Genomic DNA, 27738 nt, shown 5'->3' on the forward strand with positions numbered 1-27738 from the left:
TACTCTAACTGTTCATCAGCCTTGCGCTCCTCCTAGGCTTTGGTTGTATAGGTTTTTGCTTGACATGTACCTCTTCCTCTTCATCGTCATCTTCATCTTCCTCTTCATCATCCTTTTCCTCTTTCTTTTCATCATTCTCTTCTTCTTCGTCTTCCTCTTCTTCGACGGTGTCTTCGTCTTCGTCTTCCTCTTCTTCGACGGTGTCTTCGTCTTCCTCTTCCTCTTCCACCTCTTTCTTGTTGCTGGCTCTGGGTTTTGCTTTCTATTTCTTCTCTGGCTTTTTGCTTGTCTTTTCAGCATCTGCTCGCTTCGGGCATGTTCTTGCATTATGTGGTTCATACTCCTTGCATATGCTACAAAGTCTGGTGCTTGCTTTCTGTGGGTGTGGTCCCTTCTTTTGTTCCATAACTTTGGGTTGCTGTTTTTTAGATTGTGGTTGCTTGACCTCCTCGGCATTGTTTCTTTCCAAGAGTGTTGGACAGGTCAGCTTGTTGTGTCCCGCAACTTGGTTGCACACACTACATTTCCTGTGTCCAAGTGGAACTCCATTCTCATCGAGCACCACGACTCTTCCTGTAGGTGGTGCCTTTATTTGCGCTCTCTTGTCACTTTTCTTTGCTGCAGTAATTTTCTTCCTACCCTTTGTTTCAGAATATAGCGGCAGTTTCATCGTCTCTTGCTGTCGCTGCTCCATTGATTGGCCATCACCCTGCTTGCATTGGTTGGCTTCAGCGGCGGCGTTGAGCATTTCAGCTGCATAATACTGAAGGTCATCTTCAATTTTAGCGTCCTCTTCAGCCATCCTTTCGTCAGCATCCGCTCGATTTGCTGAATGTATTGCATCAAGCTCTTCCAAGAGTCTCTTGAGAACATAGTAGGCTCTGTCATACTGGTAGTCACATCTCATTGCTTTCTTGTTAACCATCAAATTCAGCTGCAGCAAGATGTCTTGCTTCGATAGCCTTGAGCTGCCATCCGATGCGGTTGTGTTGTAGTCCCTTGTCTCAAAGGTTGGCTGTGATTTTGCAGTCTCTGTGTACCGTTTGAGGATATACTTGTTTGGAAATTTGTCAGGCTTCAGGTAGTCCAGTATGTTCATGATGTGAAGGCAGAACAGGCCTGCATTTTGCGATGAATGCAGAATACATAGTTTGTGTACGATCGAAAGTATGTCTAGAGGGGGGTGATTAGACTACTTGACCAAATAAAAGCTTAACCTTTTCCCAATTTTAGTTCTTGGCAGATTTTAGCTATTTTAGGACAAGTCAAGCAATCATCACATAATTCAAGCAAGCATGCAAAGAGTATATTGGCAGCGGAAATTAAAGCATGCAACTTGCAAGAATGTAAAGGGAAGGGTTTGGAGAATTCAAACGCAATATGAGACACGGATGTTTTTCCCGTGGTTCGGATAGGTGGTGCTATCCTACATCCAGGTTGATGGAGACTTCAACCCACAAAGGGTAACGGTTGCGAGAGTCCACACAGGGCTCCACCCACAAAGGGTAATGGTTGCGCGAATCCACACAGGGCTCCACCCACGAAGGGTCCACGAAGAAGCAACCACCCACAAAGGGTCCACGAAGAAGCAACCTTGTCTATCCCACCATGGCCATCGCCCACATAGGACTTGCCTCACTAGCGGTAGATCTTCACGAAGTAGGCGATCTCCTTGCCCTTACAAACTCCTTGGTTCAACTCCACAATCTTGTCGGAGGCTCCCAAGTGACACCTAGCGAATCTAGGAGACACCACTCTCCAAGAAGTAACAAATGGTGTGTAGGTAATGAACTCCTTGCTCTTGTGCTTCAAATGATAGTCTCCCCAACACTCAACTCTCTCTCATAGGATTTGGATTTGGTGGAAAGAAGATTTGAGTGGAAAGCAACTTGGAGAGGCTAGAGATCAAGATTCATATGGTAGGAATGGAATATCTTGGTCTCAACACATGAGTAAGTGGTTCTCTCTCAGAACATATGAATTGGAATGGTGTATGTGTTCTGATGGCTCTCTCTCCGAATGAAGAGGAGGTGGAGGGGTATATATAGCCTCCACACAAAATCCAACCGTTACACACAGTTTTCTAATCTCGGTGGGACCGAATCAACAAACTCGGTCGGACCGAAAATGTAAACCTAGTGACCGTTAGAGATTTCGGTGGGACTGACATGCAACTCGGTAGGACCGATATGGTTAGGGTTTGGGCATAACGTAATCTCGGTGAGACCGATTACACAAACTCGGTGAGACCGAATTTGGTAATTAGCTAACCAGAGAGTTGGTCAGGCAAACTCGGTGGGACTGATTTGCTCTTTCGGTGAGACCGAAAAGTTACAAAGGGGAAACACTGAATTTACATTGCAATCTCGGTGGGACCAATTCGCTCTTTCGGTGAGACCGAAAAGTTACAAAAGGGAAACAGAGAGTTTGCAATCCCATCTCGGTGAGACCGAGATCCCTATCGGTAGAACCGAATTGCTAGGGTTTGGCAGTGGCTAATGACAAGTGAAACTCGGTGGCGCCGGATAGGAAGAATCGGTAGAACCGAGTTTGGCTTAAGATTTAGGTCATATGTGGATATGGGAAAGAAGTTGAGGGTTTTTTGGAGCATATCACTAAGCACATGAAGCAAGAGGCTCATTAAGCAACACCTCATCCCTCCTTGATAGTATTGGCTTTTCCTATGGACTCAATGTGATCTTGGATCACTAAAATATAAAATGAAGAGTCTTGAGCTTTTGAGCTTGAGCGAATCCTTTGTCCTTAGCATTTTGAGGGTTCCACTTTCACATCCATGCCATGCCAATCATTGAGCTTTCCTGAAATAGACATCTTGGAATAGCATTAGCTCAATGAGCTATATGTTGTTATGAATTACCAAAACCACCTAGGGATAGTTGCACTTTCAGTTTGTGAGCCAGCAATGAGTTTCATAAATTTTGATATGATACTACTAGTCTAGCTATTTAATGAGTTTGTTTTCCCGCTCACCTGTGTGTGTCCAGAGCTTACATTCACACTCGTATATTTCATTGTCTAAGTCAGCTACAACCTGGAATTCATGCTTTGACCAGGAAAATCTTTCTTCATCATCATGGCCAAGCTTGTTGTGGTAGTACACCAGGTACTTAGTGGACTCTGCTGTACGCTTTGCGCGAAATAGCTTGGCCTTTCTCATCCTATTCCTCATCTCGGTGTACACGGCTCTCGTGTACTTGACAGACATGTCTTCCTCGTAGCTGTAAGTTGTCTTTGTCACAGGATTGGTCTACACATGTCAAAAAGTAAGATATTAGTCGAAGCAGAATCATATGGGTTTCATTTTTTAAAATTCAAAGTGCACATGTTGAAGGTAAACAGAACATGATGGTGGTGTTTTGTACTTGTCATCATACCATGCTGGTCATTGTTTTCTCGTTCTCCTTCTGCATCCGAGTTTGTATGCAAGCATTGACCCGCCTAGCAAACTTGTGTAGGTTCTGGGTCCCCTTGACAAACCCTTTCTTTAGCACGTGGTTCATGCTCTCGCTTCGTTGTGTGGAAGTCATTCTAGCACAGAAAATGTTCTTGTAATATGCTGAAATACACATCTCCTATCACTCCAGAGCTGCATCATCATCTGGTTGTTCTCCAGGTGGTACTTGTGCACGAGTTCAGCCCAGGCATCTTCAAACTCCGTTGGCATCAGCGGCCAGTTCAATATAGCTGTGAACTCCTCTTTGAATGTTTTATACTTTTTTTACAGCAACGCGAGGTATTCCCTGTACTTCTTCAATATGTGCCAACGGCATAGCTTGTGGACGGTGTTTGGAAATGATTGTGGTATAGCTTTCGCCATTGATGGGCACTGGTCTGATTGAATTAAAAAAATGAAACTTGATTCTTTTTTGTACTGATGGTGAACTTATGTTGCACAAGTAATTGAACTTCACATCTGGTAGTATGGCTATCTAAGAATGTCACATGTATTTTTTTTCTTACAGCAGTGTTGCTGAACTTCTGTGGTACCAGTGCTTGAACTTCACAGTTAGTAGTATGACAAACTAGTAGTGTCACACTCAAAAATTTTCTTACAGCAGTGTTGTTGAACTTTCTGTGGTAGCAGTGATTGAACTTCACATAAATAACTATGTTTTTCTGAACATGCTACATATTTTTATCTAACAGCTTCGTCCTTGAACTTCTATGATTCATGTACTTGAACTTCACATTCATAACTAATTTTTTTCTAAACATGTGACAGATAATTTTGCTTTCTTGTATTGCTAGTTGGACTTCTATGCTAACAGTGATTGAACTGCATTTTTTTACATATTTTTTAGAAAAAACAAATGTACCCAATCAACAGAGACCCATAGACTGAAAAAGATGATGAAACTTGAGGAGTTTTTTTTTGAACTCACCTGTTAGAATGCAAGTTGGGTGCTTGTTGTTCATGCACCGTAGAAATGTATCGAACAGCCACTTGAATGACATTGCATCTTCGTCTCTTATCAGGGCAACGGCAAATATCGTTGACTGCAAGTGATGGTTTGTTCCAACAAACACTCCCAGGGGCATATGAAATCTGTTTGTCTTGTAAGTCGTGTCAAATGTTACGCAATCACCGAAGTCTTGATAGGCTCCTCGGCAGCTTGCATTGGACCAAAAAATGTTTTTAATTGACTTGTCCTTGTCCACTTGGATGTCATCGAAAAACTCATCATTTATTGCCTTCATGTCTTTGAAGAATGAAACAAGTTTTAATACATCATCCAAATCATCTTTCCTTGCATTCATGGATTTCCTGCAAATCACACGCCAACATGCATTTGTTATTTTTGCTATCAAAGGGGTTGTGAGCTAGGATGCTATTTTACATTGCAGCATGTGGGTGTTTGAATACTTACTGGTTTAGCAGGTCTCGTCCGGTCATGCTTAGGAAGTAGCTTCCATCTTCATTTTCAGATAGCATGGACATGATTGTTGTGTGCTTGACATCATGGTACGGCAGGAGCTTTACATACTCCAGAATAGTGGGGTCATAATTCTTGTGTGAGTGCAAGAATACCAGCATGTCATCAGTTTGCATGAGCTGGTGATTATGATTGTACTCAATGTCCACTGCCACGCATGTGCCATCCTCCTGCACCTTCACCCTCATTCTTGCATTGCAGCCCATCCTCTGCGATGTTTTTTTTCGCTTCCTGTTGGCCTCTGAAACATAAGATGTGTGTATCCCTTGGAAGGCGCAAACAAAATACTTATGGCTGTCATTTCCACCCGTCTTCCTGATTCCAAAACCAGCATGCCTGGCATATCTGTTATAAAATTCCCTTGCTTTCTCTACATCTTTGAATCGCATCTTTAGTCTTGGTATTAGATAATCCGGTAGATCCAGCGTCTGCAGAAAAAGAAAAAAAATAATCCAAACAGCACGTTAAAATGCAGTTTTATGAACTTGTTATTCTGGAGGGAGCAGAAAATGTGCAGATAATACAAGATGCGTATATAAATATTTTTTGTTTCACTTACGTGCGTGTATGATCGCAACTCTGGCGGTGTCGGCTGTTGTCCCTCTGGGATGGGGCATGGCGGAGTAATCATAGCAGGATGCAGCAGTGGATCACGAGGAGGAAGGAGGGCTGAAGATGGCATCTCTCTTGTTTGCGTCCTTTTTGCTTGAGGTGGTTTTGGAGGTATTGCGATCCTGGTCTTGGTTTGCTCTGTTGTTTTGTGAAGCAATCCATCTACCTTATGCCCCGTAGAATTCTGACTTGTAGCAGCAGCAGCATGATCAAACGGTGGTAGTGTGCAGATCACTCTCCTCCGCGTGTGTGTTGCTATTGGATTTGTCCTAGGATCCGGTTTAGTTGCTTCGCTTTGGCATTGATGAGGCACACCATGATAACCTCCAGAGTTACACGCAGGACTTGAGCTAACCCCCTCCTCCATCGGCGTGCTTGGGAGTCTGCTGGTGGATACAAAGAATCCGCGGGGGATTTCCGGCGTCACCCAATTAGGTGGAGGCGCAAAGCTGTGCGGATAGGGCTGTGACCCAGCATCTTGGAAGTATCCGTGTGTTTCGGGTGTCATCCATTTTTGGTCAGGAGCAGGTTGGTATTGGTGTTGGTGCGTTTGAGGTGTGACCCATTGAGGGGGTGGTGCAACGCGTACAGGCTTTGGATTGTGTACTTGCTGCTGGGAACTTCTAAGCTTCTTCATGTGTCTCTCGTCTTACTGACATAAAAGAAAAAAACGTCTATTAGCACACAAGTTATATCTGCATGTACCTTTGTAACTGAACTTAGCATTATTCACAGCCTGAACTTCTCTATATAAAAGTGGTGAGAGCCATCACACTATGCACTGAGCTAAGCATCTGCCAATGCCTTTGTACCTGAACTGAGCACCCTTCACAGAATGAACTTCACATCATGTTTTTTAATTCTACAATATTTTGATTACTTATATGTACCTGAACTGAGCACTCTCCACAACCTGAACTTCTTGTTTTGCAAAGGGGAAATACTGTCTACAGTTAAAAAACCTGAACCTTCATGAGTTTTTGAATGGTTGGACTGCTAGTGCATACCAACCTGACCTTCATGTCATATCACATGCATGTTCTATTTTCCTTTTTTTTGCACAGAACCAGACACATGCCAACCTAAACTCTAGCACACTTACTAGTTGAACTTCACATGGCTTTTTGCACATGTGAATGTGAATGTAGGCAGATTTTATAGTGTTTGTAGCCTGGACTGAGGCTCACATACTACCTGAACTTCACATGCCTGTAAGCAGGCAGGCAGATTTTACAATACTATTTTGTAGCCTGGACTGAGGCTCATACACTACCAGAACTTCACATGGTTGTAAGCAGGCGGGCAGATTTTAAAAAAGTTGTTGTGGCCTGGACTAATGCTCACACACCACCTGAACTTCACATAGCTGTAAGCAAATAAAAAACCGAAGGAAGGAAGAAGTTCAACCATACCCTAGCTAGAAGGTCGGCCAACCTTTTTCCAACAGCTGATAGGCTAGCTTGAGAACAATTCGTCATGGAGGTATGAGAGGAATTCGATGGCAATCCATGTCTTGCAGGGGGCGCGAAGTTCATCTACACGAAGCAAGAAGGTCAGAGAAGGCAAGATTGAGGAAGAAGGCAAGATCAGGGAGGAAATTCATATACTGTTCTTAGATTTGAAGGCGGCGCCGATGCGGCCTCCACCGCCGAGATGCTTCCTTGGGTGCGCTGTTCGCCGTAGGTTGCGCCTTGGCCGTCACAAGCACTGCCAAGTCGTCTGGCGGCGACGATGGACCGAGGATGAGGCTTCCGGAAGTCCATGGCGGCCGTTCGTCGCAGAAATTCGGCGGCTTCGCCGGCTCCAGGCGACGCGGGCTCCCTCGCGCCGGCGTCCGCCGTCGCTCGCCCGCGCTGACGGTCGGGCAGGAGGTGGAGTCGGAGGGGGCGGAGCTCGATCCAGTCGGCCAGGATCTGGAGAAGGAAGGAGGCGCTGGATCCGGCGGATTTTCGGCGGCGAATCATGGCGGAGATCGAGGGGAGGAGCAGTGAGGAGGGGGTTGGGGAGGGGCGGCTCAATCGAGATCGGGGGTCCAGGTGGGATTCTGTCGGGATCGGGGTCCAGGTGGGATTCTGTCGGGCTGGGCCGGCAGTTCAGGGAAGTTCGGGAACCTGTCTTCGGGCTCTATCTAGGGCTGCTGTGATCCAAATAGTTATTCTAATCCTGGGATTAGAATAGTGCCACTCTCTCTCTCTCTATATATATATAGCCAATGAAGAAAAACGACAGAACCAGTGAAGACTATGCAAAGTTGAAGAATATGAATAATTTGAGGAATTTCAACTTTTGGTGGTGGCGTGACCCACCGTATAAGAATGATGATTTCAGTCACCACGTACAATTATCGTAGGGTTCTGATAATCAAATTCTTCATTAATTTCTTCACACTAAGAGTGTTATTCTTCATTGATTGCAGAAAAACGTTTCTTCATGTGTTGCACATCTAAGTCATCAATTTTGCATAGTGTTAGGATGAGTGTCCTTTTCAAAGAACATTCGAAGATTCTAGGATATTTAGCTCACACCGCAACTTGCTAAATCTCTTCTCATCCAAGGGCTTTGTGAAGATATCGGCTAGCTGTTCTTCAGTCTTCACATGCTCAATAGAAATGTCGCCCTTCAACACATGATCACGAAGAAAATGATGACGAATCTGAATGTGCTTTGTCTTCGAGTGCTGAACTGGGTTGTGAGCAATCTTGATGGCACTCTCATGGTCACAGAAGAGAGGCACATTCTTCATGTTGAAGTCGTAGTCCTTGAGAGTTTGCTTCATCCATAGCAATTGGGCACAGCAAGAACCAGCGGCAATGTACTCAGCTTCAGCAGTAGATAGTGATATGCAGTTCTGTTTCTTCGAGGACCAACAGACCAAAGATCATCCGAGGAAATGACATGTACCAGATGTTGACTTGCGGTCCACACGATCACCAGCATAGTCAGAGTCAGAATATCCAATGAGATCAAAAGCTGAGCCCTTGGGGTACCATAATCCAAGTGTTGGTGTGTGAGCTAGATATCGAAGAATATGCTTCACAGCCTTATGGTGTGATTCCTTCGGTGTAGCTTGAAATCGGGCACACATGCAAACACTAAGCATTATATCTGGCCTAGATGCACATAAGTACAATAAGGAACCTATCATGGAGCGGTATACCTTATGATCGAAGTCAATACCATTGTCATCAGTGCACAGATGGCCATTTGTGGGCATAGGAATTTTGACGCCTTTGCAATCTTGCATGCCGAATTTCCTCAGTACATCCTTGAGGTATTTCTCCTAAGATATGAATATTCCATTGCGTTGTTGACGAATTTGAAGACCTAAGAAGAATTTCAACTCTCCCATCATAGACATTTGATATTCTTCACTCATCATATAGGCAAATTCATCACTATAACGTTGGTCAGTACAGCCAAAGATAATATCATCAACATATATTGGGCACACAAACAATTCACCATCATAAGATTTAGTGAAAAGGGTAGGGTCGAGTGAACCGGGTTTGAAGCCTTTCCTCATGAGGAATTCCTTCAAGGTATCATACCAAACCCGTGGGGCCTGCTTGAGGCCATAGAGGGCCTTGTTGAGTCTGAAGACTTTGTCAGGATTCTTTGGATCTTCAAAACCTGGGGGTTGAGAAACATATACTTCTTCCTCAAGCTTACCATCGAGGAATGCACTTTTCACATCCATTTGATATAAAGTGATATCATGATGGTTAGCATAAGCAAGTAATATGCGAATAGCCTCAAGTCTAGCAACAGGTGCAAAAGTTTCATCGAAATCAATTCCTTCAACCTGTGTGTAGCCTTGAGCTACAAGACGTGCCTTATTCCTCACCACAAGGCCATTTTCATCTTGCTTGTTGCGGTAGATCCACTTTGTGCCGATGATATTGTGCTTGCGAGGATCTGGACGTTTGACCAGTTCCCAGACATTGTTGAGCTCGAACTGATGTAATTCCTCTTGCATGGCCTGAATCCACTCAGGCTCCAGAAATGCTTCATCTACCTTAGTGGGCTTTGTAATAGAGACAAAAGCATAGTGCCCACAAAAGTTAGACAAATGTGAAGCTTTTGAGCGTGTGAGAGGACCTGGCGCTTTGATGTCATTGATGATCTTTTCAACTTGCACTTCTTTTGCAATGCGAGGATGAGCTGGTTGTCGTTGAAGAATTTGATCAGTGTTTTCTTCAGCACCATTTTCTTCAGCATTTTCTTCAGGTGCATTAGCCCGACGTTCTTCATGTTCTGGAATGAATTCTTCAGCAGATTCTTTAGTAGGAATGACATCCTCAGTAGCCTTGAACTTGATAGTTTCCTCAGGTGCTGGTTCATCTATCACAGTAGGTAGGTGCTCTCTTTGCGAGCCATTAGTTTCATCGAACCGCACATCTACAGTTTCAACAACTTTGTGAAGAACGTTGTTGAAGACACTGTAGGTGTGCGAGTCCTTTCCGTAACCAAGCATAAAACCTTCATGTGCCTTCGGTGCAAATTTTGAGTTGTGATGAGGATCTCTAATCCAACATTTAGCACCGAAGACTTTGAAATAACTTACATTGGGTTTCTTATCAGTGAGGAGTTAATAGGCAGTCTTTTTGAAGAATTTGTGAAGATATACTCTGTTGATGATGTGGCACGCAGTATCAATTGCCTCAGTCCAGAAATGACGAGGCGTTTTGTATTCATCAAGCATAGTGCGAGCCATCTCAGCAAGAGTCCTGTTCTTGCGCTCCACGACGCCATTCTGCTGAGGAGTATAAGGAGCAGATAACTCATGAGTAATACCAAGTTCATCAAGATAGTCATCGAGACCAGAATTCTTGAACTCGGTGCCATTGTCACTTCTGATGTGCTTGATCTTCACACCAAAGTTGGTTGAAGCCCTCGAGGAAAAACGTTTGAAGACTTCCTGCACTTCATGTTTGTAAGTAACAAGGTGTACCCATGTGTAGCGAGAATAATCATCAACAATAACAAAGCCATATTGAGATGCTTCATTTGAAATAGCAGAATAATGATTAGTACCAAAGAGATCCATGCGAAGCAATTCAAATGGGCGAGTGGTGGTCATGATAGTCTTCGCTGGATGCTTGGCCTTCGTCATCTTCCCAGCTTCACAGGCTCCGCATAGGTGATCCTTGAGGAATTTGACATTCTCGATGCCAATGACATGCTTCTTCTTCGCAAGCGTGTGCAAATTCCTCATGCCTGCATGACCAAGTCGTCGATGCCAGAGCCAGCCTTCTAAAGCTTTTGCAAGTAAGCACACAGCTGGTTGTGGTCCTGTAGAGAAATCAACAATATACAAGTCTCCTCTCCTAAAGCCTTCGATGACTTTGGAATTGTCAGCTTCCATAACCACAACACAACGGTACTTGCCAAAGACAACAACCATATCAAGATCACAAAGCATTGAGACAGACATAAGGTTGTATCCTAAGAACTCAACAAGCATGACTTTGTCCATGTGTCGATCCTTTGTAATCGCAACCTTACCTAGACCCAATACCTGACTTTTGCCTTTGTCAGCAAAGATGATATGCTTCAGATGCGACGGAGATAATGGAGCATCCATCAATAGATTCTTGTCACCAGTCATGTGGTTTGTACATCCACTATCGAGGACCCACTCAGTGGCTTTGGGTTGATCATCCTGCAGACGAATTAGTGCAGCTTACAAACTCATATACTTCATCAGTGAAGAATATGACATCAATTCATCAAATCAATTTCATTAAGTAAAATAACTGATAAAGCAATATGAGGACGTGAGAAATGAAAGTTCATTTCTTCATGATTAGCCTGTGTCCTATCAGGCATGCTCAGGTCTCCAGCAAATTCTTCAAACGATTACGTGCGTCTGGAGACCTGACCCTACAGAAGAGATTAGTTCTTTTTCCCACATCTGAAGGGGTGGCAAAGAGTTCATCATTCTGCGAGCTCCATACAAGAAGGATGGCATAGAAGCCAGTCCATTTTGTTTCACATAAGAGGGGTTAGAGTAAGCATAAGAGTATGCAGAGAAATTCTTCGAGGACTTATGGACATAATGATTTGAAGAATAGTGCACATATCCATAATCCTTAGATCTTCCCTGCGAAACAGAAGGGTTAGCACGATGATGTTCATATGAGGACTTTGATCCATATGAGGAATTTGGTCTGTATGAGGACTTTGATCTGGGGTTCCTATTCCTCACAGGTGGCGTCATGATGACATTCACCTGAAGATTTTCAAGGCATCTTTTGGGAACCCAGATTTTCTTCATAGGGGAGCCGTTCCTGCAGTTAGTGTCAACATATCTAGCAAATACTTCACCATTCTGATTTTTGAACAGTTTATAGTTGGAGTCAATTGACTCATCATCAGAATGAGGAGATTCACATGCAAATCCAGATAAGTTAGATGGATCAACTGGAGGTCCCTTTGCAGCAACCCATGTAGTTTTGGGGTACTGCTTAGGCTTCCAATATGTACCATCAGCATTGAGTTTCCTCTCAAAGGCAATACCCTCTTTCCTAGGGTTCCTGTTGAGGATCTGCTTTTTAAGCACATCACAAAGAGCCTGATGCCCTTTGAGGCTTTTGTACATGCCTGTCGTGTACAATTCCTTCAACCCTGCATCATCAGTGATACTCGCAATGTCCTCAGATGAGGAGTTAGTGATAGCAGGGGTATGTGAAGAATTTGAAACATTAGCAGCATTTGAACATTCAGGTGAAGAATTAGCAGATTCACGTTCAATGCACTTCAAGCATGGAGGAACAAATTCTTCCTAAGATGCGCTGATTTGTTGAGCAAGTAATGAATCGCGCTCCTTCTGAAGATCTTCATAACTCACTCTTAGCTTCTCAAGGTCTTGCTTTCTTTGAAGAAATTCATAAGAAAGCTTCTCATGATCCGATAAGAGAGTGTTATGATGACTTTGAAGTTTGTCAAGCTTGGACTGAAGTCTCTGAAGATTTTCAGTCAAAGTTTCAGTGCGATCCATTTCTTCACCCAACATATCATCACTTTTATTTAGCATGTTTTGAACCTTTTCTAAAGCCCTTTGTTGTTTTATAGCAATCTTAGCAAGTTTAGAATAGCTGGGCTTAAGGTTTTCATCAGATTCATTCTCACTTGATTCAGAGGAGGTATATTTGAGTGCCTTGGCACCCTTTGCCATGAAGCAATAGGTGGGAGCGTAGTCATCATTGCCTTCATCAGCCTTGTTGGTGAGGTCATTTTCTTTAGTGTTGAAGATAGACTTGCTGACGAATGCAGTAGCGAGAGCTAGGCTTGCCACTCCAGATTCGGACTCCTCAGATGTCTCCTCTTCCTCATTTTCTTTAGATTCAGCCTCAGAGTCCATTTCCTTGCCAATGAATGCCCTAGCCTTCTTGGAGCTGCTCTTCTTGTGATATGAATAGTTTGAGGATTTTGATGATGAAGATTTTGTGGATTTCTTCTTTTTCTTCACATCATCAGAACTGTAATCCTTGTATTTCTTCTTCTTTGATTCCTTTTCCCACTGAGGACAATCTTGAATGAAATGTCCAGGTTTCTTGCACTTGTGACAGAGCCTCTTCTTGTAGTCACTGGGTGAGGAATCATTGCTCCTTGAGGATCTTCCAAGGCGACCACGTCTTGAGAACTTTTGGAACTTCTTCACGAGCAGAGCCAGATCATGGCTCAGTTCTTCAGGATCACCAAGGTTGCTACCAGAGTCTTCATCTTCGGACTCAGATACTGCCTTGGCCTTCAGTGCACGTGTTCTGCGATAGCTTGAACCATAGAGATCTCTCTTTTCAGCAAGTTGGAACTCATGAGTATTTAGCCTTTCGAGAATATCAGCGGGATCAAGTGACTTGTAATCAGCACGTTCTTGTATCATCAATGCCAGAGTGTCAAATGAGGAATCAAGCGATCTCAGCAATTTCTTCACCACCTCATGGTCGGTGATGTCAGTGGCACCAAGTGCTTGAAGTTCATTTGAGATGTCAGTGAGGCGATCGAAGGTTTCTTGAACATTTTCATTGTCGAGTCTTTTGAAGCGGTTGAAGAGATTGCGAAGAACATCAACTCGAGAGTCACACTGAGTTGAGACTCCTTCATTCACTTTGGACAACCTGTCCCAGATAAGCTTTGCTGTCTCCAAAGCACTCACTTTGCCATACTATCCTTTGCTCAGATGGCCACATATGATATTCTTCGCTTGAGAGTCGAGTTGCTTGAATCTCTTCACATCAGCAGCATTCAGAGAAGGTGTGACTGAGGGAACACCATTTTCCACAACATACCAGAGATCGTTATCAATTGCTTCAAGATGCATTCGCATCTTATTCTTCCAGTAGGGGTAGTCTGTCCCATCGAAGGTAGGACACCTAGTAGAGACCTTGATCATACCTGCGGTCGAATAACTAAAACTCCAGGTGGTTAAACCAAAATCACACAGAACAAGGGAGTACCTTGCTCTGATACCAATTGAAAGTGCGTTATATCGACTAGAGGGGGGTGAATAGGCGATTTTTATGAAATTCTTCACTGAGGAATTTGCCGGTGAGGAAATTCCTTAGTGAAGAACTACTAGCAGCGGAATAAGTACTCAAAAGTAAACATAATAGAATACAAGCATAGTCATCATGATGAACTGAAGACAGGCACAGAGTACAGGAAGCATAATCACAGGATAACACAGGATGAAGACAAACAGATTGAAGAAATTGAATTGAGGAAATTGAGAAAGTCTTCAGTCAAAGTCTTCAAACACAGATATGAACAAACACACAACACAGTTATGAGGAAATGAAAGAGTTGAGGGAATAGAACTAGTAAGCTTGGTGAAGACAATGATTTGGTAGACTAGTTCCAACTGCTGTCTCAGTTGTACGTCTGGTTGGAGCGGCTGAGTATTTAAACTCGAGGACACACAGTCCCGAACACCCAGTCCTGAACACGCAGCTCAGGACACCTAGTCCTCACCATATTCTCCTTGAACTAAGGTCACACAGACCTCGTCCAATCACTCGTGGTAAGTCTTCAGGCAACTTCCAAACCTTCACAAACTCGGTCACTCGGCGATCCACAATTCCTCTTGGATGCTCTAGACCATGACGCCTAACCGTCTGGAAGAAGCACAGTCTTCAAAGGTAACAAGCGTCGGATCCACTCAGGATCAATCTCTTCAGTGATGCTCAATCACTTGGGGTTTGTAGGTGTTTGGGTTTTGGGTTTTTGGTTTTTCCTCACTTGATGATTTTCGCTCAAAGTCCTCAGAGGATGGGTTGCTCTCAAATGACAAGTGTCAGTTTCTCTTGGAGCAGCCAACCAGCTAGTGGTTGTAGGGGGCGGCTATTTATAGCCTAGGGAGCAGCCCGACATGATAAGACATAAATGCCCTTCAATGATATGACCGTTAGGTGGATAGATATTTTGGGACAGCTGGTGCATAGCACAGCAACGGTCGGAATTTTGAGTAGAAAAATCCTCAGGGCTATCATGTTCCTCACTGTGTAGGCAATCCGCACTGGCGAATTTCTAACTCCTCAGTCAGGAAAAATTCCTTAGAGACCAGAAGAACTTCATCTCTGTCACTGAAGAAATTGACCGAACTGTATGAGATTTCCAATGGCTTCACTCGAAGGGATTGGTAGGTGTAGGATTTTGAGTTGAGCATCACATGGAAATTTTTCCTTAGTATTTCCTTGACCCCCTTTAACAGTACGGTGTTTCCTATGACTCAAGAAGGAGAAAAACAAAACTATGAAAACGAAAGTCTTCAAGCTTCATATTCCTCGAAAGAATACCAAGTCTTCAAGGTCACACCAATTTCTTCACTTTCAAAGTCTTCATGAAAGTCTTCAGAAATACCAAAATCTTTAATCCAAGATATTCATTTTTAGGGGTCGACTTTCCCTGTAAATATCAAACTCCTCATAGACTTATAGACCTGTGTACACTCACAAACGCATTAGTCCCTTAACCTATAAGTCTTCAGTACACCAAAATCACTAAGGGGCATTAGATGCACTTACAAATTCACATATATGGTAATTAGACACTGAACAGGTGACATTCACACAAAGCATGTCTAAACTAATCAAATGACATAGCAATGCGAGACACCATACGCACGATATGAGCAACATAACCCTGCCAAGTTAGAGCATACACCTCGGGGGGGAATAGGACTGGTCATCTGTCACAGCGAGATATGCGCTTCGTCAGATAGCATAGTCTGCTCTGAAGACCTTGTTTTCACTCCAGAATTTTCCATCACCGTGTCAAATGGCTGATGCACACGAAGAGCAGTTGAATGTAATAACATTGTTGACAAATGTAATATGTAACAAAAAAGAATGGCCTGATATAATTTACATATAAGATGACTGGCTAAGCAGGATGGCATTGCAAAATTCACATATATGATGCCTGGCTAAACAAGATGGCATTGCATAATTCACATAAACGATGAATCAACTAAACAGATGGCATTCGCACAAAGGATGTCTAAACTAAGCAGATGACATATTTGATGTATAAAGTAAGCAATGCAAGACACCATATGCATGATATAACCAATATCAGCATGCCAAGTTAGAGCAAAGACCTCAGGGGGTAAGTAGGAGTTGTCTTCTCCTTCTGAATCCCCCTCAGAACAGATATCTTCCTCTCGATTACAATCTGAAATGTGTGTAGGGGGGCTGCCTTTGCGCCTACCATGGAGCGACGTCTGCATGAAATTTTATTGCCACACAAGGCTCGTCTCTTTTGCTCTACATGTTCAGTTCCATTGGTTACGATAACTGTCATGCATAGGAGTAAAACATAGTGAGATTATGTAATGAGTGCATGCAGAAATCCAGAGTGATGGTAGCAACTTGTGGATAGACCCAAAACCAATAATAGCAGGCAGATAATGGCTTCAGTTAAAAAATACAGATAATGGCTTCTTTACTGTTTGTTTCCCACCCAACATGAAACTCATAGTAGACACCGGAGATTAACCAGATAGTAGATAGATACTATTGATAGCGGCCCCGATATGTACCCCACAACCATTTAAAAACTCAAGTTTGACCATTAGTTTGGAGCTGACTCAGAGTCTAATCGGTGAACAGGGCGATAAAGTAGCATGTAATATTAAGCGATGCATAATGTAAGCAGACACAAAAGAGTGCGACCTCTCTTGCGGACCCGTGTAGTCCTCAAGGTCATCTGCTCGGTTGATGATGGTAGTGCAGTTTTCATGGCTGCCAGTGGCGGGGAAGAAGATCCGAGGCGGCGAAAGACAGTCTGGAGGCCGGATCCCTACTGTGCTGGACCCTTCTGTCATTGGGGCAGCTGAGCTGGGGTGGACGAGGCGCAGCAGGAGCGGGACAAACCACGCAAGGTTTTCTTTGACAACTATCTGTAAGAGAAGCGATTCTGTAAGGGCTCATTTGAATTGGAGGATTACAACAATGTAGGGATAGGAAATAGACAGGAATAGGATAGGAATGCACGTGCAAAACAGAGAATTTAAAAACACAGGATTTCTGCCAATCTGGGTGTTTGATTCACAACAATTGGAAGATCACAGGATGCAAAGAAGCATGGTGAGATTAAGTCAAACCACAAGAAAATGTACGGTTATAATGCTATTATGCTACTATCTCTTAGTCTTGTGCTTCATGAATAGGAATTTGAAAAGGAGGACAAGTGAAAATTAAAATTCCTACGTTTTTTCTTTCAAGGAGACACTAACGGAACATATCCGTGTGCTTAGTGGACAATATATATAACATGTAGAGTAAAAAAGAGATGCAACAAGTGTACAACCTCTTTGGCGAAGCCATGTCGATCTCAGCGTGATTGGGTTGGCCGGTGAGGATGCTCCGGCTGACTTGGCTATCGGAGGAGGGGAAGAAGATCTTAGGCGTCTGGAGATGGAGCCCGAGGTACTGCTCCGCTGTGATGGAGGGTTTCATCGTTGGAGCGGCTCCGGTGAGTTGTACGACGCCAAGGCTGAAGCAGGACAAGAGAGACAACGAACAACGTTAACCTGAGTGGAATTCTAATAGCATCTCCAATACATGACGTAAAATACATAACCACAAAGTGCTAGATGTAAAATACATTAGCCGCTCATCTCTAAACTTAACTGTTGAAACTGAATTTAACTGTCGAAACTGAACTTAACTGTCAAAACTGAACTTAACTGTTGAAACTGAATTTTGCTGTCGAAACTGGACACACTAGCAAGGTGAGGCTACACGTCGGTTGACTGACTTTTTCATCTCTGGTCAGTCGATTTTGCAGCCGTTGGATACGAAATCAAGGGCCTGCGGTTCATCTTCAACCCCCACCGCCCTGAGCCGGCCAAACAGCAGCCCCCCGCCGCCCCGCCCGCCCGAAAACACTCCTCACCGCCGGTCCGCCGCCGTCCCGGCCATACCTCTAGCCCCCCCCCCCCCCCCGTGCCGAGCTTTTTCTCCGGCGATCCCCACGCCACCGCCCCGCCAACGCCGGCGACCACCGCCGCCATCCTGAACCCTAAGATAGATAGTGGGGTACCTCTCTGGCGAGCCCCCCTCCCGCTACGGCTGGTTCTTCCTTCACCTCGGCGGCATCGGAGTGAAGTGTAGCTAAATCGGAGCAGCATCGCAAGCAAGAGCAAGAGCAAGAGCAGCAACGCGAGCAAGAGCAAACCAGGCAGGGGACCGAGAGCAAGAGCAGAGCAGCAGCGCGGGCGAGAGCTAAAGTAGCAGCAGGTCCTACTGATGTGGACATCGCCGCCAAGGGAGCGACACCGTGGAGGAAGTGGCCGGCGACGCCGCCGTGGATGGAGTCGCGCCGTGTCGGCTCGGGACTGAGCGTCGGCAGCACCGTGAGATCGAATCAAGAAGAAAATGCGGCGATTAGTGTACAACCTCTTTGGTGGCGCCGATTAGGCCGCAACTTCATCCGAGGAAACGGTGATGATGATGCTCTTCCGGTGGTGCAGGTGAAGACGGCGGTGTGGGAATGGAGGTGGCGAGAAATACGAGGGGAACGTCGGGGCAGCTCCTTGGAGGTGGAGGACGGGGTGGCTAAACCGGCGGGACGATGAGATCGACGACGGATCCTCATCCGGTACGGTGGATGAGGGACGTCGAGGTGTTGCTGTGGACAATGTCGTCGGGGAAGACGCTCCGGCTGGGTGGCGGACGGAGCAGGGTGTGGGGTTTCGTCGCGGGTTTTCACGGCCTCGGTGTACGAATGGGTGGGCGGATGGGATGGCAGTGGGGAACCATGGCTTAGAGACGCGCTTGTCCGAAATGTGGGGTAAGTTACGAAAGTACCCCCACCGATTTGAGGCGGTTCTTTCGGTTCAGGGGTACCACGGGCATTTCGCGTGTCGGGATTTCACAGGAGGTGGGAGTTTTCGCGCGCGTTGTAATTTCGGAATAGCAAGGCGCGGGTTAAGATGGAGGGAGTTGTCGGAGCACAACGAGACAAAGATATATCTTAAATATTTCGGGCTAACAAGGCGCGGGTTGAAATTTCCGGACAAGCCTAACGTGTATTGTACCAAATCAATGCGCCCTACAAATGTCATTCAAAACTTTGAATTCATGTTATGTTCAATTAAAATATTTCTCTATGTGTATAATGCATGCAACCTACTACTCAAATGAATGTTTTAGTGCATTCCAAACGTATATACTACCGCTTCAATATGAACTAAATTTGAATCCGTTTCTCTATTTGAATAAGATCTACAGTAATGATTGTTGTGAAGTCAAAGCATTTGAATTCGTTTCTCTATTTTAATAAGATCTACAATCATCGTTATTGTCAAGTTAAACCATCGTTTGTGTATTATCTTCACAGCACACCACATGATTAGTCTCGAGTTACATATGAACTATGTGTACTATATGAACTCGAACTAGATTTTTTGAATCCACTTTATTTTGATTTCAAATCACATTACATTTCTAGCTCTAGCTAGATCTTCATAATCTAAACCATGTCTCATATGTATAATGTGTTTATCACATTATGTATAGTGCCCCACCCCATACGCCTACAATTATTTAGATGTGAGTTGCAAACACCACACATTACCACAAATTCAAATAAAATGTGAGAATGTTCGATATATAGTATTGTTTAGATTGTTCGATATTTAGTTGTAAGCTGAAAAAGCCACACATTATCACAAATTCAAATAAAATGTGAGATTGTTTGATGTATAGTATGGTTTAGATTGTTCGGCATTTAGCTGTGAGTTGCAAACACCATGCATTATCACATTATGGTATAACATGTGCACAGCACGTGTATCACCGCTATATTCATGCATGCAATGTTTAAAACACTATGATCTCCTATTCAAATATATGAATCCACTTTCATATCAAATTATGATCTTTGTTAGTCTCTTACACCCACACAATCCTCTAACCTTTGTAGCTACCACTAACTTTCTCTCGTGCATGCACACGCCCTCCTCGCCATCCCCCTCCCTCGGCATTCTATCCACTGGGCACATTCATTTTTTTCTTTAGGTCGTTCTCCCAGAGTCTCCACAACTCCTTTCTGACACACAGCGATCGATAAACCTCTCCAGCGATGCCTGCCTACAACATACAAACACACCTTCAATCTCCTCCTTTATGTGTCCTTGCCTCGTGTCTCTCATACGGTCAGACACACGTGTAAACTCTCGCCCCTCTTTTCATCGCTCTCTCACAACCGCACACTCATCCTCCTATCTAGCTAGTAGTTGGGCCTCTCGCACCACCTCCTAGCTCCATTCTCTGTCTATCGGTCTCGCTGGGCCTTATTAGCCTCTAACAAATGGACGTACACCGACCAATCTCTTGCTATACATATAGCTAGCTAGGTCCTTATAACTCGTTTTTACCCACACGTCAATCGATCTACCTCATTAGTTGTGTCTCTCCCTTCCTCCGACAAACAACAATTGATCTACCGATCTAGTTAGGTTTGCTTACCAAACACATGGTTCCCCTTCATCATCCATGGATGCATCCCGATATATCTAGCATGCATAGGCACACACAGAAACACATCCCCACTCTTATTGATAACATTGCAGTTCCACCCTCAGTTTGTCTAGTAGGCCTCTCCCACCATCTTCGAGAAGCAACTCCATCACCCATCCAGCACTCTACCCCTCTCCCTCCCTCTCCCTCCCTCTCTCTCTCCTCTATCTCTCTCCCATCATTTTCTCGGCCTTCAGTTATGTATGGGTGTCGACCGATCTCCCTCAAGACATAGCTGGGTCTCTCCTTCTCAACACATATACGAGTCATTCTACCTCTATAGTTAGGCCTGTGCCTACCCCTCCCACCCCCCCTCCCCCCACACACACTGATACATCGAGCGCTCTAGTCATGTCTCCCTGCCACACACAAACTTGACGTGTGCCCTCTAACGTTCCGGTAGGCCAGTCGCCCTATATCTTTGACTTGTACACACACACAATTTCGATGGCTCTCTTCATCGATCTCGCACCCACCCACTTGATCCTCTCTTCGACTCTATCGATAGCTATGACCCATCCCTCTCTTCTCGTGGATTGCCCGACCCTCTATGTATGATATGGATAGGCCTCCATTTCACACACATTGCATGCAAAATTTTGTTTGAGATGTCATCGACACATATTCCCACAAATAATTCACAAAATCAACCCCCACCCCACCCCCACCCCAAAACAAAAAACACTCACAAATGCAGTTTGTATCTCTCACACACACCCACGTAGGTGGGAACGTGCACGAAGAGAAGAGGTGCATGCACGGCGCACGTACTCCCGTCTCTTTCCCAACCACACCCGCGCGGGTACACGGTGGAGCTGATTTCTGTATGAAAAAGGCAGCCCACGTGGTAATTTGGCACGTGTACTAGTTGTCCACTTGGTGGAGGGAGGATCGTCTACCATGGGTGAACAAACAAATTGCGACTTGACGTGTTATGTTAAAAAAGAGGCAAACCATGTGGGGCCTACCTTAGAGGAAATGCTCTATACACTAGAGTACTTTTGATGTGTCCCGTCAACTCGCAGAACGAGGAGAAGCTTGCTTAGTACACCGTCTCCCCCGCCCATGGGCGCGGTGGCTCGTAGGATGAGGTGAAGCTTGCTTACTACGCCTTATGCCCGCTCCCTCGCCCATGCGCGCGGTGACTCGCAGGACGAGGAGAAAAATTTACTACTCCCTTTGTTTACTCCTCGTCCCTACTACCTTGGTTATAGAGATTATATCATATTGTTTGTAATATATATGTCCTTTAGTAGATTTCAATATGAACTACTAGTACATACTCCAAACACTGATGTATATAGACATATTTTAGAGTGTAGATTCACTCATTTTGCTCCGTATGTAGCACTCTCCCTCGCCCCTCGACCCTCGCCCACGTGGTGGACGTGCAGCAATTCATTCGGTCTCATATAGCCAGAACGATATATACTGCACTACCATTATTGCTTGACTTCCCGAAGAGGCGAAGAGCCAATCGCAAGGTCAATATTTTGGAGATGCCAAGTGCAGGGTTATAGGAGAACGAGTAGTAGGTGCCGCGTCATTTATAAATAAAGTTTTTTTTCTTTAGTGGCACGTACGCAATATGATAGGTTCGTATGGAGAGAAAAGGAGTACATAGTCAGGACGGGCCAGCCTACACGGTTGCTTGCTGGGGTTGCTGTCTTCACACTCTCTCGCACAAAACGACTGTGGCCACAACTCTAACATCCCGGTGGATCACGTCCGCTTGGGGAAGGGGTGGATGCTTAGTGTAGATGCGGTGGCCGTCGCTGACGGTGAAAACCCACTGTCAGCACGTCCCGATCAGGGGTCCCCGCCGTTCTCTCTCACAAAGCCGGTGAGGTTGCCTTCATCCCTTGCTCACTACCGCGACGTGGGCAGTTGCCGCCTCCCGCATCCCTCCTCAAGGTTGAGCTACGTCCCTCGGGTACAACTCCCTTTACAGCCGGCTTGCACCACTGCTCCAGCTGCCCACATCACTCCCTGTGGATATTTCTCTACTTCTTTGCCCCGCACATACCTCTACTGGCTTCTACGTACTGTATTTGTGATGAGTTTATGTCTCATCAACTAGTCCCAGTAATCTTATTCTAATCACGCTTGTTCAATTTCTTTGCCACAGGGATGCTCATCTCGATTTTGGTGAAACTGCACAAAATGATCCGATGGTCAAAAGGTTGCAAACTTCATTTATTAGGAAGCTCGAACGTTGCCAGCAAATTGAAGCCTGGTCAGGGTTCACGGTTCAAGAGCTAGGGACTGCATGGATCGTTTTTTTCTTTAGCTGCCTCTGTTCCAAAATAAGTGTCAACTTTAGTAGTAGTACAACTTTGTGCTAAAGTTCGCACAAAGTTGAGAAACTTATTTTGGAACGGAGGGAGTACATATTTGTTATGATCTGTCAATCATTGAGATGCAATAGCATGCATGTTAGTCTCCTTTGTATTTGATCAAATGTTGCAACGGCAACCTTGGACGCAAGATACATGTAACAGAAGCTGGAAGCTTCATAGCATTGTACAAATTTATCTCGCTGATAAATTACAGTATGTACTATACTAGTACTTCCTCCGTTCCTAAATATAAGTCTTTGTAGAGATTTCACCATGAAGCACATGCGGATGTATATAGATGCATTTTAAGTGTAGATTCATTCATTTTGTTCCGTATGTAGTGGAATCTTTACAAAGACTTATATCTACTAGTAATAGCTAGCCCCCACTACTAGGAATTCTCTATCCTCTCCTTGAGCCACGTCATCAAAATTGATGTAGCCGTTAGATGAAGTAAATCAGTCCATAATAGCCGTCTGATCTTGACGTTGAGAGGCTCCGCACTAAGCCACATGCAAGCATGCAGAAATACCGTGCCACATGCATGTGAGTGGGTTTTAAATCACATCAACATGTCTGCATGCAAGCATGCATCGGTAGCATGCATGTAAGTGAGCTTTTAAGTCCCATTAACATGTCAAAAAGAAAAATATAATCCCATTATACAGTAGGAGTTCAGGAGTTGGCTGATCTTTTTTCCTTACGTGGGATGATCTAAATGATGATGGGAGTTTATTTAGTTTGGTTACCACATTTCTCATGCGGTTATAGAGTTTTTTTGTTCTATGAAATCGATAATTTTGCGCATAGAGATATACCGCTGTTCCGCGCCAACGCGCGGGGACTCATCTAGTAATATTTAGGAACGGAGGGAGTACTATGTAAAGAGTTAGGTGTCGCACGGTGATAGTAGTGTGAGGTGGGCCATGTAATCACTGAGCCTGCATGTTTTCACTGCTCTTGCACGCCTCCGCTGTAAGAATAGAGAAAATTGTAATCTAGTAGTAGTAGTATACCTCCTTTCGCTGAAAGCGTGGGACATCCAGCAGTCCTACCACCTCAGTAATAAAGACCAATGAGTCGTCAAATCACATAGACCCAGTAGTAAGTTGGACGGACGAAGCAACCATCACTCTTGCGCCAGTAAGAGGTCGCGTCCGCTCTGCCCGGGCATGAATGCGGCACTGATTCTTTGGAGCGGCGCTGACCATTTCGGGCGGGAAGCGCGCGCGGGCGATGGAGGGGCTTTGGGTGGGCCAGGCTGGTCAGGAGCGGGCGTGGCAGCTGTCCGCATGTCCCTACCGGACACGCCCGGAAATGAGAGGATGCACCGACTCTCGCGGCTAAAATCGTACACTACACAACATCTCTCTGTAGGAGTAGGTCGATCCGTCTCTCTCTCTAACACACACACACACATGGTGTTAAACACACACACACACACACACACACACACGCACGCACCTTGGTCCCGTTGCACCTTCTAACGTGAATTATTACACCTAGACGGAGGGAGTAGTAAGTATACGAAATACGGTGGCACACTGACTCATGTCGAATACAAGTGGCCAAAATTTGTGTGCATGTTATAATAAGGATTCACTTAAAATAGTACGTGAGCGAACAGAGGGATCAATTGGACAGTGTTCCCGAGCAGTAGCAAGATGTGTGAGGTAAGATACACCGCTGGCGCTTTTAATTTTTCTTATTAATTTGTTTGTTTCACCCTCTGACCGGTGGGACCCAACGTACTACGTGGAGAGAGGTAAGGTGACTAAGGATGCATTATTTCTGCACCACTGTGGATAGTCTTACCACCAAAGCCACATGACACGATTATGATTGAAATCCCAATGACTCCCACACACACACAAAAAAACACTGCATGCTTGTCACACGAATGCAGGAATGTATAAAAGGTTATTTCCCTCTCGTTGAACATAACGGGAGGGTTGTGTAGCTGGTTAGCCTGTTCGCTCACTCTCTCGCCCTCTCCCGTTGGAGCCTCAGCACTTGTAGTTGCTCTCTTCACACTCTCTCGCCCTCTCCAGATCTAAACAAGACTTCATTGGCCTCTCTCTCCCCTCACTGCTGCTCAAAGAGCCGGCAGGATCCGTCCGTCGGGAAGGGAAGGAGGCTTAACGATGTTGCCGTCAGCGAGGGACTACCAGCGTAGCTGTTCACTTTCCACCCAGCGGCGGCGTGGGAGGGCCTCTGACTCCTTCTTCTTCGCCGCTGTCCCGTCGCCCACCGAACCACGCCCCAAGAACCTTAAGGTATAATTTACTTACTCCACATGCATTTCTCTAGCTGCATGTATACCATGAATCTTGGACGTGGTTCAAAGAGGAAAGGAGTGGGGGAAAGTAGTGGGAAAAGTTGTATATAGCATGAATCTAGGACGTGGTTCAAAGAGGAAATGAAGGCGGAAAGTTGTATAGCATTAATCTAGGACGTGGTTCAAAGAGGAAAGGAATGGGGGAAAGTAGTGGGGAAAGTTGTATCGCATAAATCTAGGACGTGGTTCAAAGAGGAAAGGAAGGGGCGAAAGTACTAGTTCAAAAAGGAAGGGAAGGGACAAGGCTGTAGAGTTTGAGCAGGACTAGATTTGCTGCGCTCACATAGGGAAAGGCGTCTAAAGATAACAAAATTGGGACCAACACAAATATGCTCCTTCGTTGCTTGTTCTTTGTTGCAACAGACTGTGCATGACCACAGTACATCGGTAGATGCACATGGTGCTGGTGCGTCCACTGTCCCGTGCAACTCATTAGCTGTTGTTAATCTAAGGCCCTGTTTGGTTAAAAACTACCTAGTCCCTACCTGCTGGGTTCCAGGGACTAAACATGGATTAGATGTTATTAAATGGCATGCTAAAAGACCATGTTACCCCTAGTAATGAACTAATAGAGACAAGGTGCGATGCATGGCAGGGGCAACTGTTGGAAAAAGTCCCAAAAAGACTCCCCTGGGGTCTTCTTTCTTTAGTCCCAAATGCCCACTTTTAGTCCCTAAAAGTCCCTCCTCTTTGGTTTACATGGGACTGACACGGAGTTTGTTTAGTCCCTACACCAAAATGTCCCTGTAAACAAACACCCTCTAATAATGCCGCTGGAAAATTGATGCAATGCCACAGTTAAAAGCAAATTACATGTTTAACGAATTTTATTGTTAATATAATCTCTATGTTAATATTAATCAATGTCACCGTTTGAGAAATGCTACTGTCTTGCTTTCTTTCCCATTTAGATAAGGTAGATGCTTCTTTTTGTTGGCTTCTGTGTCATCCATCGTTATTGACCACTAATTGTTTCCTTTGCACCTCTGTGTAAACAAGGTTATCTGCTTCACCTCGTTGCCATTGTGACCTTTTGTTGCACTGCACAAAACACTTTTGTTTTAAGAGTGTTTTGTGCAGTTCAACCAAAATGTCACACCGACAATGTTGCTTGATTTCTTGATCTTAGTGGAACTGCACAAGAGGAGATCTTACTTCCTATCCGTTAAGGCGAATTTGGTTCAGATCTTCTTCTTGTGAGTTGTTTGAATTCCGCATCATGATCTGTCAGTACTAGCCTTCTTTCACATGATTCTGCACTGTGCATTCATATGTTGTGCTACTTGTACGATAATGTTGCTTGATTTTAGTGAACTGCACAAATGGAGACAAGACTTCCAATCTGTATGTGCACCGTAATATCCCATTGAGGTAAGATAAGGATATTTCACAACTGCTGGCCTGTATTTTGCCACTTTCATCAGAAAATTAAGTTTAGTACTATACTTGTGCTCCCTAATTGACATGCCAAATCTTACATTGAAGGCGAAGCTTGTTTGTTATTGAACCAAGTGATGAAGGGGAAGAAAAACAAAAATCAACTCCCGGTGCTGTCATGAAAAAGTGGTATTGTCCTTGAGAAGTGCTTCATCTGTGCTGTTTTAAATATTTCCTTTCCTTTTTTCAAGCAAACAGTGATGCTAGCATTTAGTAGTCCTCTTGTCTTTGCACAACAGGATCATCTTCCTCTGAAGAAGAATATGGAGTACGTGAAGTGACTAGTTCCGATTATGCCAGGATGAAGAAGCCTTGTCTATCTTATCATCAGAAGGAGCAATTGAAGGATGGTTACATTACTCCCCACAAGAGCAAACTAACTTCAGCTCAGAAGGACTGACAAAATCTCCATTTTTTTGCTGTGATGCGCGAGTACAATGTTGTTCTAGGATTCTTTCTGGTGAGTTCCATTTTTCTAAAAGTGTGCTCTACATGGACCATGTATGTGCCTGTTGAAACTGTCAATTCATAGTACAGTTTGCTCTATACTAATCACTTTTTTGTATTTGTGCAAACAGGGGTGCTCAGCTTGATTTCAATGGGAACTGCACAAAATGTTCATGAATACATCGAATCATTCATTTCCACCACAAGAAAGGAGGTGCTGATAAGTTCAAGGCGTTGCAACATATAAGGGCGAAATCATACAAGCTACGCGCGAATTTGGTTGATTTTGGTGGAACTGCACAAAAAGAACAGCTGGTTTATTTAGCATGAGGTGCCATGTCAATGTCCGAACTGATGGCAAACCCTGCCCATTCCACAATCGTAGGGATTTGATATTTTGGAATGGGACAACCTTGTCAAATTTTGCTCATTGATTTTAGCAAGACATGTGTTTGATATTTTCGAGTGGGACGCCCTTGCTGTCAGCAGCGTCGATCAATTTTTTCTTTATTCTTTAGTTGTGAAGTAAATATTGCCTCTGACAAGTGAGTCGCTAAGATGCATAATCATCGTTTGTTTTGAAT

Source organism: Triticum urartu, chromosome 4A (assembly GCF_056163025.1).
Source record: "Triticum urartu cultivar PI428250 chromosome 4A, HENAU_Tu73, whole genome shotgun sequence".
NCBI classification, from domain to species: domain Eukaryota; kingdom Viridiplantae; phylum Streptophyta; class Magnoliopsida; order Poales; family Poaceae; genus Triticum; species Triticum urartu.